The sequence below is a fragment of the Staurois parvus genome, unplaced genomic scaffold (genome assembly GCF_062004578.1).
Source record: "Staurois parvus isolate SC_StPar_1 unplaced genomic scaffold, SC_StPar_1.0 ptg000205l, whole genome shotgun sequence".
NCBI classification, from domain to species: domain Eukaryota; kingdom Metazoa; phylum Chordata; class Amphibia; order Anura; family Ranidae; genus Staurois; species Staurois parvus.
In genome coordinates, this window is record NW_028318001.1 from 10,003,128 (window position 1) to 10,009,285 (window position 6,158).

Below are 6,158 nucleotides of genomic sequence, written 5' to 3' on the forward strand. Positions count from 1 at the left end.
AAGTGCACATGCGCATAGGTGGGCGACACATAATCACACATTCCTGTGCACGAAAACGCACCGGCACACGCAGGGTGCACTAATCGCTGACACTCTGTGGCCTTTATAAAGACTGCAGTACAATACAAGTTGTTGAACGTTTTACAGGTTATATATTGATTTCACAGTAAAAAAATTTAATTTGACATGAATTTGAAATGTGAACAAAAACTAGGCTGACAAGAAAAGCCTCTTAGGTCTCACTAGCTTGGATGACAGCCACACAGGAAGTGTGGTATCAGCGTTCATGCAAAACAGACCAGGCACTGAGTGAGAAAGGGAATGATTAAAGTGGGATAAAAAAAATGAAGCTGTCCCATTGGCTTGAAGACCAAGAACTGAGCAATCACATGACCACTGATCGCTCAGTTTTCAGTCTTCACTGAGAAGAGAGGGGTGACTTTCAGTCCCCTCCAGCACTCACTGGAGTGCCGGGCTGGGAAGGGGTCGGAAACACCTGGCACAGGCTCTCAGCTGCACACAGAGGCTGAGCCAGCTTGCAGGTCAGGCATCTGGGTGAATCCCAACCTTAAAGTCTAGATCCTTCCAGAGCCTGGAGCGGCTCTGTGATATCTGCTGGCAGTGGACTTTAGTCCACTGTCGCCTGAATCTGGGTCACACAAGTGCAGAATAATTGCAGTCCTGTAACCCAGAAGAGAAGTATGGCTAAAAAAAAAAAAAAAGGTTTGGTCATACTTTTCTTTTAACAGAGAAAGAATTAAGAGGCTGATGAGACAGCAGACAATGAAAATAGAGAATGGCAAGGTACTAAGTGGGTCGTGCATATAGACAGAGTGGGGCAGATGGGTATAAGCGAGCATGGAATCCAGCAAAAAAATTGTCACCTGTCGGTAAGAACACCTAGGCATCCATTGCAGAAAGGAGTGTGTGGTTTCAGCAGACAGAAGCACAAGATTAGTGTATCAGTACATTAACACCAATGCGGGAGAACAGTAGCAGACAGGTGTATCCACCTAGGGTTTAAATTCTGATGTGTTTTGTCTAGGCCCTAGGGGCAAATGTCAGGGGAGAGTTGCATTTTTCTGCTTAAGAAAAATGTACAGGTGAAACTCGAAAAATTAGAATATCGTGCAAAAGTTCATTTAGTTCAGTAATGCAACTTAAAAGGTGAAACTAATATATGAAATAGACTCATTACATGCAAAGCAAGATCGTTCAAGCTGCGATTTGTCATAATTGTGATGATTATGGCTTACAGCTCATGAAAACCCCAAATCCACAATCTCAGAAAATTAGAATATTACATGCAATCAATAAAACAAGGATTGTACATAGAACAATATCGGACCTCTGAAAAGTATAAGCATGCATATTTACTCAGTACTTTGTTTGCAGCAATTACTGCCTCAATGCGGCGTGGAAGCTATCAGCCTGTGGCACTGTTGAGGTGTTATGGAAGACCAGGATGCTTCAATAGCGGCCTTCAGCTCTTCTGCATGGTTCGGTCTCATGTCTCTCATCTTTCTCTTGGCAATGCCCCATAGATTCTCTATGGGGTTCAGGCCAATCAAGCACAGTAATCCCAAGGTCATTGAACAAAGTTTTGGTGCTTTTGGCAGTGTGGGCAGGTGCCAAGTCCTGCTGGAAAATGAAGTCAACATCCCCATAAAGCTCGTCTGTGGAAGGAAGCATGAAGTGCTCCAAAATCTCCTGGTAGACGGCTGCGTTGACCCTAGACTTGAAGCACAGTGGACCAACACCATCAGATGACATGGCTCCCCAAATCAACACAGACTGTGGAAACTTCAAGCATCTTGTAGTGTGTGCTTCTCCATTCTTCCTCCATACTCTGGGTCCTTGGTTTCCAAATGAGATGCAAAAGTTGCACTCATCAGAAAAGAGGACTTTGGACCACTGAGCAACAGACCAGGTCTGTTTTTCTTTAGCCCAGGTAAGACGCTTCTGACGTTGTTTGTTGTTCAGGAGGGGCTTGACAAGAGGAGCCCATGTCCAGGATCCGTCTGTGTGTGGTGGCTCTTGATGCACTGACTCCAGCTTCAGTCCACTCCTTGTAAAAGTCCCCAACACTTTTGAATGGCTTTTTCCTGACAATCCTATCCAGGCTGCAGTCATCCCTGCTGCTTGTGCACCTTTTTCTTCCACACAACTTTCTATTAATGTGCTTTGATACAGCACTTTGGGAACATCCAACCTCTTTTGCAATTACCTTTTGAGGCTTTCCCTCCTTATGGAGGGTGTCAATGATGGTTTTTTGCACAACTGCCGGGGCAGCAGTCTTTCCCATGATTGTGATTTCTACTGAACCAGACTGAGAGACCATTTAAAGGCTCAGGAACCCTTGCAGGTGTTATGGCTTAATTAGATGATTAGAGTGGAACACTTTGAGCCTAGAATATTGCACCTTTTCACAATATTCTAATTTTCTGAGATTGTGGATTTAGGGTTTTCATGAGCTGTAAGCCATAATCATCACAATTATGACAAAACACGTCTTGAACTATCTTGCTTTGCATGTAATGAGTCAACAGGCATCAACAGCGAGGCTCTTTCTTTCCATGCATCAGTATCAGAGGTTGGTCATCAGCTCTGAGGAAAGGGATTTGTCTCCGAAATGCATCAGCCATTTGACCGCACTGACAGTGAGAACACCTTGCCCGCCGTTGTGGCCATTGTCATTTTTCTATGCTTTTTAGATACATGCTTCGTCTGTATGTTTTTATTATTTCATTCCTACAATAAACCTTGGATAATGCACTAGGTGTGTGCACCACCAGTTTTCTCTGTATCCAGTGGCTGATTTCCCCGTCTGAGGAGGGCTGCACCCCTGGAACATTTCCTTTGGTTGTCGCTGTCCTGGTACCCTTGGCCTCCCTTTTGGCTGTGCATATCCTGAGGTGCTGGAGAGTACATACGTTATCCTGAGAGGGGGGATATATGTGGTGGGGGTGATTTTGTTTCCTGGGGAGGGGGGGGGGGTAATTCTGGGTAGTTCAGGGAAGTAGACATTTGGGTCACTTACCTGTGATGCTTTTATAACATTTTGTACAATTCCAAAAACTTTTCTATGAGTGGTAGCCTTATGGGTGTATACGCCTACTTTCGTCTTTTGGTTTGTATTACTAAACCCATGACCCTGCTTTCACCATTATCAGGCCTCCCACAGTACATGGAAATGCAATTATTTTAGTAAATATAAATTGCTAAATACCAGAAAAGGATGCAGATCATTCTGTTTTTTTCTGCAGACATAAAACTGACACATGTGAATGGACTTTGCGGTTCAATCTGAATCCGTCTGAAAAACTCACTGGCTAAATGTTGACATTCAAGACATTTAACAAATTGTTGACAAGCATGCATTTCAAAAATTAGAATCCTGTAATTGCAATCACTTCCAACAAGTAGCTCAGGCTTCTACCAAGTTTAACCACAAGCCTACAGGGCACTTATACCCGCTTACTGCCCAGGCCAATTTCCAGCTTTCAGAGCTGTCGCACTTTGAATGACAATTGCGCGGTCATGCAACACTGTACCCATATGATGTTTTTATCATTTTTTTGTGACAGTGGTATTTAATCAACTCTGGGTTATTTTTTCTTAAACAAACCAAAAACCCCTGAAATTTTGAAAAAAGATAAAAATTTAGTTTTTGTTATAAAATTTTGTAAATAAGTGATTTTTCTCCTTCACTGATGTGCGCTAATGAGGCTGCAGTGATGGGCACTGATAGGTGGCACTGATGGGCATTGACAGGCATCACTGATGGGCACTGAAAGGCAGCACATGACACTGATAGGCGGCACTGACTGGCACTGAAAGGCAGCTCAGAAGGGCACTGGTAGGCACTGATGTGGCATGGATGAGCACTGACAGCTGGCACTGATGGGGCTACACTAATCATCAGGGCACATGATCCCTCCGCAGAAAGCCGATTACCGGCTCTCCTCTCCTCTCGAGCTGTCAGCGTGACAGTTCGAGAGAAGAGAAAATGCCGATAACTGGCATTTCCCTGTTTGCATGTGATCAGCTGTGATTGGAGACAGCTGATCACATGACCGAGCTGACATCTTCGGCTCTTTCCGTGATCGGTTATCTGCTGTGTCCGAGGGACACAGCACACCAGCCAATCGCCGCGCGCTCCTTGAGCCGCACATGCACGGTGAGAATGGGAGGATGTCACATGACGGCCTCCCAGAACGAGAGAACCACTTTACGTCCATCAAATTACTATATGGCGGGCGGGAAGTGGTTAAAAGGTGTGATTCCACTTTTGCAGCCCATCTGAGATAACCCCTGCTTTATATCTGTCCTCATTCTCATAGCACGACATAAAAAAAATTTCACAAATTTAAGCTCACTTTTTTAGTTGCTAGTCTTGACCCTCAAACATGGAAAAACCCTCCAAAGTTCTCTATGAGGGGGCTGGGTGGCAGCCATAATTAACCCTGTCTGTACTGTGCAGACAAGCCTTCATTATCACAGTAACTTGATTTGAACACCCTGTCCTAACAAAGGGTTAAGTAGAGTCTGGGCTTTTTGCTTTGTGCATTAATGAAGACAGACTTCAGATTAGCTCATTCTATGTTCATAAAAACAAGCCTGGAACATTTTAGCCTACAAGCCTTCCTCCCCATGCATTCCTCATTAGATGCTCATCTCAGGCAAGTGCTTGGGGATGGAAAAAAGGTGCCATGTTTCAATTTAGCAGTCTCTTTGCTAACTGTGTTGTTGGAAGACCGTGAAGGAAGGAGGGGTGCCCTGTTCAACTTCACAGCTAGTCTCAGACAGCACACAGAAAGATGTGACAAAGTACAATATGTACTTTGCCCCCTTGGGGAACAAAAAACATTAAAAAATATTGAGTAAGACTTTTTTGAAAATGCTGCAAGTATAGAAAAATACCAGCAAATCTGCTTAAAATCAGTGTTCTCCTAACATCCTGTTGTGGGCTGACAACACAGCCTCGGTTGTTCTGAAATCTCAAGCAGTATTGTCAGCCATGTCCAGTGCTGGACTACAGAACGATGTGCCAATACCACCACCACCTCCACTCTCCTCTCCATAACCCGTTTGCTTTCTCTTTACTCTCTCTCATACAAGCATGTGATAGCAGCCTAGGGGAACAAACAGCAGGCGGATTGTGCAGAAACAAAGGGAGTCTTAAAGCAGTAGTAAAGTCTCTTGGGGGGGGGGGGGGGGGGGGGAACACACACGATTTCCCCCTGCAAGGTAATATAATGTGCTATTATGCATCGCGTACTAGCACATTATGCAATACTTACCTTAAAACAAAGCCCTCTGCTGACAGGGCCTCCATCCTCACCCGGTCTTTCTTCCGGATTTGCGGGCTCTGACCGTCAGACTGGCTAAGCTGTGATGTCATTCCCGCACATGCACGTTGGAGCCCCAGGCATGGCACACAACTCTGAAGGAACAGCACGGGTAAACCGTTCCTTCAGAGCACGTGTCGGTGATATCTCCGGCTGCTGTTCTCTGGAATATCTCCTAAATGGCGGACATTTACGAGATATTCATTTTTCCTACTGGTAAGCTTTATTATAAGCTTACCTGTGGATAAAAGTTAAAAAAAAAAAAAAAAACAAACCACACACGCTTTTTACTACCACTTTAAAGATTAAACATGGACAAATGCCCATGTATTGCAATTTTTTTTTTATTCATTTTATGCAAACATACACTTTAAGCTAAGTTTCTCCAATAAGTGGGCAAGAAAAGGTGCCAGAGAATACCTTTATATGTATACCCTCACCTTCCTGACAGTCCTGCTGGAGCCCACAAACATTCCAAGCAAATACAGATTTGCAGAAGGTTGGTGCTTAAATAGGGTTAGACCCTTCACCCAACTCACAGTATATGCTATTGCCACAATGTTCTAATGTGAGACTTAAGAAAACAAAATCTGTGCAAGAGGTGACCCCAGCAGACTGCTGTTGCTTTGAGTAGCAAAGGAGGTCTGCCTACAGGTTTCAGCTCTGACATCGGCTGAATTATATAGGCAGCACTATAAAGCGTTTTGTTATTCGAGGAACACTCTTGAAGTCCTTTTTTATCCCATCATTCTTCTAAATCTTTTTTCAAGAATTTCTTAAAAACAGGATTTATCAAAAATGAATTTC